The following is an 11,364-nucleotide window of genomic DNA, read 5'->3' as shown; positions in this document are numbered from 1 at the left end:
ACATCCAATAGCTGACTGTGAACATCCACTCCTGTGTTTGCTAGGCCCCGGCATCATCTCACAAGAGACAGCTATATTTGGGTCCTTTCAGCAAAATCTTGCTAGTGTATGCAATGGTGTCAGCGTTTAGAAGCTGATTATGGGACGGATCCCTGGATACAGCAGTCTCTAAACGGTCCATCCTTTCATCACAGCTACGAACTTTGTCTCTGTAACTCCTTCCCTGGGTGTTTTGTTCCCAATTCTAAGAAGGTGCACAGTGTCCACACTTTGGTTTGCATTCTTCTTGAGTTTCATGCGTTTATCAAATTGTATCTTATATCTTGGGTATCCTAAGTTTTGGGCTAATATCCACTTATCAATGAATACATATTGTGTGAGTTCTTTTGTGATTGTGTTACTTCACTCAAGATGATGCCCTCCAGGTCCATCCATTTGGCTAGGAATTTCATAAATTCATTCTTTTTAATAGCTGAGTAGTACTCCATTGTGTAAATGTACCATAATTTCTGTATCCATTCCTCTGTTGAGGGACATCTGGGTTCTTTCCAGCTTCTGGCTATTATAAATAGGGCTGCTATGAACATAGTGGAGCATGTGTCCTTTTTACCGGTTGGGACATCTTCTGGATATATGCCCAGGAGAGGTATTGCTGGATCCTCCGGTAGTACTATGTCCAATTTTCTGAGGAACCGCCAGACTGATTTCCAGAGTGGTTGTACAAGCTTGCAATCCCACCAACAATGGAGGAGTGTTCCTCTTTCTCCACATCCTCGCCAGCATCTGCTGTCACCTGAATTTTTGATCTTAGCCATTCTGACTGGTGTGAGGTGGAATCTCAGGGTTGTTTTGATTTGCATTTCCCTGATGATTAAGGAGATTGAACATTTTTTCAGGTGCTTCTCTGCCATTCGGTATTCCTCAGGTGAGAATTCTTTGTTCAGTTCTGAGCCCCATTTTTTAATGGGGTTATTTGACTTTCTGGAGTCCACCTTCTTGAGTTCTTTATATATATTGGATATTAGTCCCTTATCTGATTTAGGATAGGTGAAGATCCTTTCCCAATCTGTTGGTGGTTTTTTTGTCTTATTGATGGTGTCTTTAGCCTCGCAGAAGCTTTGTAGTTTCATGAGGTCCCACTTGTCAATCCTCGATCTTACAGCACAAGCCATTACTGTTCTATTCAGGAATTTTTCCCCTGTGCCCATATCTTCAAGGCTTTTCCCCACTTTCTCCTCTATAAGTTTCAGTGTCTCTGGTTTTATGTGAAGTTCCTTGATCCACTTAGACTTGACCTTAGTACAAGGAGATAGGAATGGATCGATTCGCATTCTTCTAGATGTTAACAACCAGTTGTGCCAGCACCATTTGTTGAAAATGCTGTCTTTCTTCCACTGGATGTTTTTAGCTCCCTTGTCGAAGATCAAGTGACCATAGGTGTGTGGGTTCATTTCTGGGTCTTCAATTCTATTCCATTGGTCTATTTGTCTGTCACTATACCAGTACCATGCAGTTTTTATCACAATTGCTCTGTAGTAGAGCTTTAGGTCCGGCATGGTGATTCCACCAGAGGTTCTTTTATCCTTGAGAAGAGTTTTTGCTATCCTAGGTTTTTTGTTATTCCAGATGAATTTGCAGATTGCACTTTCTAATTCGTTGAAGAATTGATTTGGAATTTTGATGGGGATTGCATTGAATCTGTAGATTGCTTTTGGCAAGATAGCCATTTTTACAATGTTGATCCTGCCAATCCATGAGCATGGGAGATCTTTCCATCTTCTGAGATCTTCTAGAATTTCTTTCTTCAGAGACTTGAAGTTTTTATTATACAGATCTTTCACTTCCTTAGTTAGAGTCACGCCTAGATATTTTATATTATTTGTGACTATTGAGAAGGGTGTTGTTTCCCTAATTTCTTTCTCAGCCTGTTTATTCTTTGTGTAGAGAAAGGCCATTGATTTGTTTGAGTTAATTTTATATCCAGCTACTTCACTGAAGCTGTTTATCAGGCTTAGGAGTTCTCTGGTGGAATTTTTAGGGTCACTTATATATACTATCATATCATCTGCAAAAAGTGATATTTTGACTTCATCTTTTCCAATTTGTATCCCTTTGATCTCCTTTTGTTGTCGAATTGCTCTGGCTAGGACTTCAAGTACAATGTTGAATAGGTATGGAGAAAGTGGACAGCCTTGTCTAGTCCCTGATTTTAGAGGGATTGCTTCAAGCTTCTCACCATTTACTTTGATGTTGGCTACTGGTTTGCTGTAGATTGCTTTTATCATGTTTAGGTATGGGCCTTGAATTCCTGATCTTTCCAAGACTTTTATCATGAATGGGTGTTGGATCTTGTCAAATGCTTTCTCCGCATCTAACGAGATGACCATGTGGTTTTTGTCTTTGAGTTTGTTTATATACTGGATTACGTTGATGGATTTCCGTATATTGAACCATCCCTGCATCCCTGGGATGAAACCTACTTGGTCAGGATGGATGATTGTTTTGATGTGTTCTTGGATTCGGTTAGCAAGAACTTTATTGAGGATTTTTGCATCAATATTCATAAGGGATATTGGTCTGAAGTTTTCTATCTTTGTTGGGTCTTTTTGTGGTTTAGGTATCAGAGTAATTGTGGCTTCATAGAATGAGTTGGGTAGAGTACCTTCTGTTTCTATTTTGTGGAATAGTTTGTGAAGAACTGGGATTAGATCTTCTTTGAAGGTCTGATAGAACTCTGCACTAAACCCATCTGGTCCTGGGCTTTTTTTAGTTGGGAGACTATTAATGACTGCTTCTATTTCTTTGGGGGATATAGGGCTGTTTAGATCATTAACCTGATCTTGATTCAACTTTGGTACCTGGTATTTGTCTAGGAACTTCTCCATTTCATCCAGGTTCTCCAGTTTTGTTGAGTATAGCCTTTGGTAGAAGGATCTGATGGTGTTTTGGATGTCTTCAGGATCTGTTGTTATGTCTCCTTTTTTATTTCTGATTTTGTTAATTAGGATGCTTTCCCTGTGCCCTCTAGTGAGTCTGGCTAAGGGTTTATCTATCTTGTTGATTTTCTCAAAGAACCAGCTCCTTGATTGGTTGATTCTTTGAATAGTTTTTCTTGTTTCCACTTGGTTGATTTCACCCCTGAGTTTGATTATTTCCTGCCGTCTACTCCTCTTGGGTGAATTTGCTTCCTTTTGTTCTAGTGCTTTTAGGTGTGTTGTCAAGCTGCTAATGTGTGCTCTCTCTAGTTTCCTTTTGGAGGCACTCAGAGCTATGAGTTTTCCTCTTAGAAATGCTTTCATTGCGTCCCATAAGTTTGGGTATGTTGTGGCTTCATTTTCATTGAACTCTAAAAAGTCCTTAATTTCTTTCTTTATTCCTTCCTTGACCAAGGTATCATTGAGAAGAGTGTTGTTCAGTTTCCACGTGAAGGTTGGCTTTCTATTATTTATTTTGTTATTGAAGATCAGCCTTAGTCCATGGTGATCTGATAGGATGCATGGGACAATTTCAATATTTTTATATCTGTTGAGGCCTGCTTTGTGACCAATTATGTGGTCAATTTTGGAGAAGGTACCATGAGGTGCTGAGAAGAAGGTATATCCTTTTGTTTTAGGATAGAATGTTCTGTAGATATCTGCCAGATCCATTTGATTCATAATTTCTCTTAGTTTCACTGTGTCCCTGTTTAGTTTCTGTTTCCATGATCTGTCCATTGGTGAAAGTGGTGTGTTGAAGTCTCCCACTATTATTGTATGAGGTGCAATGTGTGCTTTGAGCTTTACTAAAATTTCTTTAATGAATGTGGCTGCCTTTGTATTTGGAGCATAGATATTCAGGATTGATAGTTCCTCTTGGAGGATTTTACCTTTGATGAGTATGAAGTGTCCCTCTCTGTCTTTTTTAATGACTTTGGGTTGGAAGTCAATCTTATCAGATATTAGAATGGCTACTCCAGCTTGTTTCTTCATGCCATTTGCTTGGAAAATTGTTTTCCAGCCTTTCATTCTGAGGTAGTGTCTATCCTTTTCTCTGAGATGAGTTTCCTGTAAGCAGCAAAATGTTGGGTCTTGTTTGTGTAGCCAGTTTGTTAGTCTATGTCTTTTTATCGGGGAGTTGAGTCCATTGATATTAAGAGATATTAAGGAAAAGTAATTGTTGTTTCCTGTTATTTTTGTTGTTAAAGTTGGCATTGTGTTCTTGTGGCTGTCTTCTTTTAGGTTTGTTGAGGGATTACCTTCTTGTTGTTTCTAGGGCGTGGTTCCTGTCCTTGTATTGGTTTTTTTCTGTTATTATCCTTTGAAGGGCTGGATTCGTGGAGAGATAATGTGTGAATTTGGTTTTGTCGTGGAATACTTTGGTTTCTCCATCTATGTTAATTGAGAGTTTGGCTGGGTATAGTAGCCTGGGCTGGAATTTGTGTTCTTTTAGTGTCTGTATAACATCCGTCCAGGATCTTCTGGCTTTCATAGTCTCTGGTGAAAAATCTGGTGTAATTCTGATAGGCTTGCCTTTATATGTTACTTGGCCTTTTTCTCTTACTGCTTTTAGTATTCTATCTTTATTTAGAGCATATGTTGCTCTGATTATTATGTGTCGGGAGGTATTTCTTTTCTGGTCCAGTCTATTTGGAGTTCTGTAGGCTTCTTGTATGTTCATGGGCATCTCTTTCTTTAGATTTGGGAAGTTTTCTTCTATAATTTTGTTGAAGATGTTTGCTGGTCCTTTGAGTTGAAAATCTTCATTCTCATCCACTCCTATTATCCGTAGGTTTGGTCTTCTCATTGTGTCCTGTATTTCTTGGATGTTTTGAGTTAGGATCTTTTTGCATTTTACATTTTCCTTGATTGTTGTGCCGATGTTCTCTATGGAATCTTCTGCACCTGAGATTCTCTCTTCCATCTCTTGTATTCTGTTACTGATGCTGGTATCTATGGTTCCAGATTTCTTTCCTAGGGTTTCTATCTCCAGTGTTGCTTCATTTTGGGTTTTCTTTATTGTGTCTACTTCCCTTTTTAGGTCTAGTATGGTTTTGTTCATTTCCATCATCTGTTTGGATGTGTTTTCCTGTTTTTCTGTAAGGACTTCTACCCGTTTATGTTATCGTGTTTTTCTTTAAGGATTTGTAACTCTTTAGCAGTGTTCTCCTGCAATTCTTTAAGGGATTTTTGTGCTTCCTCTTTATTGTCTTCTGCCTGTTTAGCAGTGTTCTCCTGCATTTCTTTAAGTGTGTTTTTAAAGTCCTTCTTGAAGTCCTCTATCACCATCAGGAGATATGCTTTTAAATCCGTGTCTAGCTTTTCCGGTGTGTTGGGGTGCCCTGGACTGGGCGAAGTGGGGGTGCTGGGTTCTGATGATGGTGAGTGGTCTTGGTTTCTGTTAGTAAGATTATTACGTTTACCTTTCGCCATCTGGCAATCTCTGGGGTTAGTTGTTATTGTTTTCACTGTTTAAAGATTGGAGCAGAAGCTATGTTCCACTCATCAGCAGTCTCTAAATCCTGCGGCGGGGGTCGTGGGTAGCTGACGGTACCCTGGTGCTGGTCCAGCAGGAAGAGGCCTGTGGTCCTACTCAGGCCGTTTTTCTGCTTCCCTAACTAATGCAGTCTCTGGTCCCGCGTGCAATTGGATTGGAGCAGAAGCTGTGTTCCACTCTCCAGAAGTCTTAAGATCCTGTGGTGGGTGTTGTGGGTAGCTGGTGAGTGTCAGCCGACCCTGCGCCCCAGCTGCCCAGGTGCTTTTCTACCCCGGCGCTGATCCGGCCGGATGAGGCCTGTGGTCCTACTCAGGCCGTTTTTCTGCTTCCCTAACTAATGCAGTCTCTGGTCCCGCGTGCAATTGGATTGGAGCAGAAGCTGTGTTCCACTCTCCAGAAGTCTTAAGATCCTGTGGTGGGTGTTGTGGGTAGCTGGTGAGTGTCAGCCGACCCTGCGCCCCAGCTGCCCAGGTGCTTTTCTACCCCGGCGCTGATCCGGCCGGATGAGGCCTGTGGCCCTACTCAGGCCGGTTTCTGCTTCCCTAACTAATGCAGTCTCAGGTCCCGCGCAATTGGATTGGAGCAGAAGCTGTGTTCCACTCACCAGCAGTCCCAAAATCCTGCGGCGGGTGTCGTGGGTAGCTGGCGGGTGTCAGGCAACCCTGCGCTCCTGCTACCCCGGCGCTGATCTGGCCGGATGAGGCCTGTGGCCCTACTCAGGCCGGTTTCTGCTTCCCCTCCCTATATGATATTATTGATACCTGTAGCTATTTAAAGTCACATGGATAAATTAGGTCAATGAAAAATGAATCATCCTATTACCCTCCATCTTCCTCCTCCAGTGTCACTCTCTGACTCTTAGCTCTGCCTCCCTTTTCCCTGTCCAAACACAAGCTTCTTATATTAATATTTAAATTAATTGGACAGGGAAAATTCTGCTACACACACACACACACACATTTAGAGGAGGAGTACTCTTAAAGCAAGTCCTCAGATGGTGTCACATTTTCCTTCCATGGACATAGATCATACAGAATTTATTCCTGTCTTATAGTTACTGTTGTTGCAATAAAACACCATGATCAAAGGCAACTTGTGGATGAAGGGTATATATGGCTTATGCTTCTATATCTATAGTCCATCAGTGTAGGAAGTCAGGACAGGAGCTCAAACAGCAGAAATCTGAATGGTGATGATGTAGAGACCATGGAGGAGTGCTTCTTAACGACTTGTTTCTCATAGTTTGCCCAGTCTGGTTTGTGCCATAAAATTAGCCATTAAAATTCCCATGCAGTGACTGCCCTCTGAGAAGCCTAACAAGCGGCTGAAAGAGTCAGATGCAGATACTTACACCCAACCAATGGACAGAAGCTGGAGACTCCTGTGGTTGAATTAGGGGAAAGCTGGAAGAAGCTGAGGAGAAGGGCAACCTAATAGGAAGACAAGCAGTCTCAACTAATCTGAACCCTCAAGATCTCTGACATCAGCCACCAACAAGGCAGCATATACCAATTGATATGAGGTCCCTGACATATATACAGCAGAGGACTGCCTGGTCTGGCCTCAGTGAGAGAAGACACACCTAAACCTTGAGTGACTTGAGGCCTTAGGGAGTGGTGAGGTCTGGTGGGATGGGGACATCCTCTTGGAGACAGGGGTGTGGGGAAGGAGGTATGGGATGATAAGGAATAGTTAGATGGTGGACCAGGAGGGAGATAATGACTGGACTATACAAAAAGATTGAATAATAATAATAAAAAATTCTCAAGAAGGTTTTTCTGACCCTGACAACATGAGACTTGACCTTGATTGTCCTTGTGTATTCATGAGACAGAAAGGAGAAACATACTCGTGGGAAGGAGATGTGGATGGGTCTAATTTGACCAATTTTAATCTTACTCAGTTTAATTGTTACTCTTCCAAAAGATTAGAGTAATTATGTGTGCCCACTTTTAGAAATGCCCCCACACCCCATCCAAGTCTGGATATAGGACATTTGGCTATAAAAGTGACATTACTCATAATGGGAGTCTAAGTTGGTTCTTCCCATCATACAATATGTGTGGGGATGTAATCCCACAAGTTAACATTTATAGGCTCACATTCTTAAGAATACAATACACTAATTGTACTTTGGTCTATTATTAGTATACTGGAGTGCTACAATGTCATTAATTTCTAAGATTTTTATACTATTTTCTTTTATTTGTGTACACCTCTAAACTGAAAATATCCACCAATTCTTTTTGTTCAATCTATCCTGTAGTGTAAGCAGCTATTCTGATAATTATTATACATTCTTCTCCTTCTTGATTCCTTGCAGCTGTTCACTTCTGACCATCAATCATTGTATGATGAAATTTCTTGATCAGGTTTATTTTGCAAATGATGCAGTTTGCAAAGTTACAGACTCATGGTCATTTTCTATTACTGTCTAGACGTGACTAAAACCCTCAATCAATCAATATTTCTAGATTAATTTTCTTGTTTCTGTGAAATAAAAAAGGGAATGAAGAGCTAAATTAGGCTTCCTGGCTTATGTATTTATTAATCAATCAACTTTCCACATAATACTACATTAATGTACAGGATCTGCATACTGATTTCAGGGTCTGCCAGTTTGAAAATAGTGCATTGCTGAAGGAGGATTCTATGTGCTGTGAATACTTTTATAGGGAAGAGATGCCTTAGAAACAATAAGCACATCAAAAGTGACCTAAATAATCTCTCAGAGAAAGTTAAATGGGTGAGATAACATAAATAAGAAGTAAATATATATATAAATTGCATCAAGGTAGTGTGGACTCTTGGCTGCTCTTGCTTTGAGTAACAAAGCTGAATCTTGGTAATTTGAAGGATGACAAAGTGTGTTTTATTGCTTATGGAAACCCAGTCCTTAGAAACATACACATAGCCCAAACCTCCTATGGCTAGGTCACATTTATTTTTATTATTTATATAAAGTGTTTCCTTAAATTTTTTTCATTTTATATGTATTAGTGTTTTGCCTGCATGTGCATCTATGTACCACATGCATGTCTGGTGCCCATGGAGGCCAGAAGAGGGTCTTGAATTGCTTGGAATTGGAGTAGCAGATAGTTTTGAGACACAATGTATGTGCTGTAATTGAATATAGATCCTATGAAATAGCAGCAAGTATTCTTTTCTGTAAGCCATCTTTCACCCTTTCTAAAATGTTCCAAATGTTCAGAGAACAATGATAAATGTTCTTTTAGGTCTAATAGAGTTTAATGTGCTTTAGCAGTGGAGCAAATTATGGCGATTGTTGACAGCTGATGCACTGTGGTCTTCAAACTCAAAATATGAACAGCATTCAAGATGTTGAACAGCTGAATTTCAGATTCTTAAACTTTCAATCAGAGTCTGCATCTTTGACCTATTCTAGACAATTTCTGTGTAATTGATATAAAACAAAATGTCAAGAAGATGGAGTGTGGGAAGCATGGAGAATATGAAGAATTGAGGTAGAAGGCAATACTGGACTCAAGTGAGGCTCTTACTTGTTATAGAATGGTTTAGAAGACCATTGCTTGTTTTCTGTGACTTAAATTTCTTTATATATTTTAATTAATTTTTATTGTAATATTTTTCAATTATGTATTACCCTGACCTAACACTTCTCCCAGATCCATCTGCTCATCTCCATACCCACTCAATATTATGTCCTTTCTCTTTATTTATATATTTTATTAGATTTTTCTTTATATACATTTCAAATGCTATCCCAAAAGTTCCCTATACCCGCCCTTCACCCTGGTCTCCTACCCACCCACTCCCACTTCTTGGCCCTGGCATTCCCCTGTACTGGGGCATGTAAAGTTTGCAATACCAAAGGGCCTCTCTTCCCAGTGATGGCAGACTAGGTCATCTTCTGCTACATATGCAGCTAGAGATACGAGCTCTGGGGGTACTGGTTAGTTCATATTGTTGTTCCACCTATAGGGTTGCAGACCCCTTCAGCTCCTTGGGTGCTTTCTCTAGCTTCCCTATCGGGGGCCCTGAGTTCCATCTTATAGATGACTGTGAGCATCCTCTTCTGTATTTGCCAGGCGCTGGCATAGCCTCACAAGAGACAGCTATATCAGGGTCCCTTCAGCAAAATCTTGCTGGAATATGCAATAGTGTCTGGATTTGATGGCTGATTATGAGATAGATCCCTGGGTGGGGTACTCTCTGGATAGTCTGTCCTTTCGTCTTAGCTACAAATTTTCTCTCTAATTTGGGTAATTTTTTCCCTATTCTAAGGAGGAATGAAGTATCCACCCATTGGTCTTCCCTCTTGGTTTTCTTGTGTTTTGCAAATTGTATCTTGGGTGTTCTATGTTTCTGGGCTAATAACCACTTATCACTGAGTGCATATCTAATGAATTATTTTGTGATTGGGTTACCTCACTAAGGATGATATCCTCCAGATACATCCATTTGTCCAAGAATTTCATTAATCCATTGTTTTCAATAGCTGAGTAGTACTTCATTGTGTAAACATACCACATTTTCAGTATCCATTCTTCTGTTGAGGGACATCTGGGTTCTTTCCAGCTCCTGGCTATTATAAATAAGGCTGCTATGAACATAGTGGAGCATGTGTTCTTATTACCAGGTGGAACATCTTCTGGATATATGCTCAGGAGAGGTATTGCTGGACCCTTCAGTAGTACTGTCCAACTTTCTGAGAAACTGCCAGACTGATTTCCAGAGTGGTTGTACAAGCTTGAAATCCCACCAGCAGTGGAGGAGTGTTCCTCTTTCTCCACATCCTTGCCAGCATCTGCTGTCACCTGAATTTTTGATCTTAGCCATTCTGACTGGTGTGAGGTGGAATCTCAGTGTTGTTTTGATTTGCATTTACCTGATGATTAAGAATGCTGAACATTTTTCAGGTGCTTCTCAGCCATTTGGTATTCCTCAGTTGGGAATTTTTTGTTTAGCTATGAACCCCATTTTTAAATGGGGTTATTTGAATTTCTGGAGTCCAGCTTCTTGAGCTCTGTGTATATATTGATATTAGTCTGCTCTCAGATTTAGGATTGGTAAAAATCCTTTCCCAATCTGTGGGTGGCCTTTTTGTTTTGTTGACAGTGTCTTTTGCCTAACAGAAGTTTTGCAATTTTATGAGGTCGCATTTGTCAGTTCTTGATCTTACAGCACAAGCCATTGCTATTCTGTTTAGGAATTTTTCCCCTGTGCCCATATCTTCGAGACTTTCCCCTACTTTCTCCTCTATTAATTTCAGTGTCTGGTCTTATGTGGAGTTCTTTGATTCACTTAGACTTGAGCTTTGTAGAAGGAGATAAGAATGGATCAATTCGAATTCTTCTACATGATAACTGCCAGTTGTGCCAGCACCATTTGTTGAAAATGCTGTCTTTTTTCCACTAGATGGGTTTAGCTCCCTTGTCAAAGATCAAGTGACCATAGCTGTGTGGATTCATTTCTGGGTCTTCAATTCTATTCCATTAATCTACCTGTCTGTCATTGTACCAGTACCATGCAGTTTTTATCACAATTGCTCTGTAGTACAGCTTAATGTCAGGCATGGTGATTCCACCAGAGGTTCTTTTATTCTTGAGAATAGTTTTTGCTATCCTTGGTTTTTTAATTTCCAGATGAATTTGCACATTGTCCTTTCTATCTCAGGGAAGAATTGATTTGGAATTTTGATGGGGATTGCATTGAATCTGTAGATAGCTTTTGGCAGGATAGCCATTTTTATTATATTAATCCTGCCAATCCATGAGCATGAGAGATCATTCCATCTTCAGAGATCTTCTTCAATTTCTTTCTTCAGAGACTTGAAGTTCTTATCATACAGATCTTTCACTTCCTTAGTTAGAGTCACACCAAGGTATTTTATATTATTTATGACTATTG

Source organism: Mus caroli, unplaced genomic scaffold (assembly GCF_978045245.1).
Source record: "Mus caroli unplaced genomic scaffold, Mus_caroli_1 scaffold_10, whole genome shotgun sequence".
Classification (NCBI taxonomy): domain Eukaryota; kingdom Metazoa; phylum Chordata; class Mammalia; order Rodentia; family Muridae; genus Mus; species Mus caroli.
Note: the sequence above shows the minus strand (reverse complement) of the source record.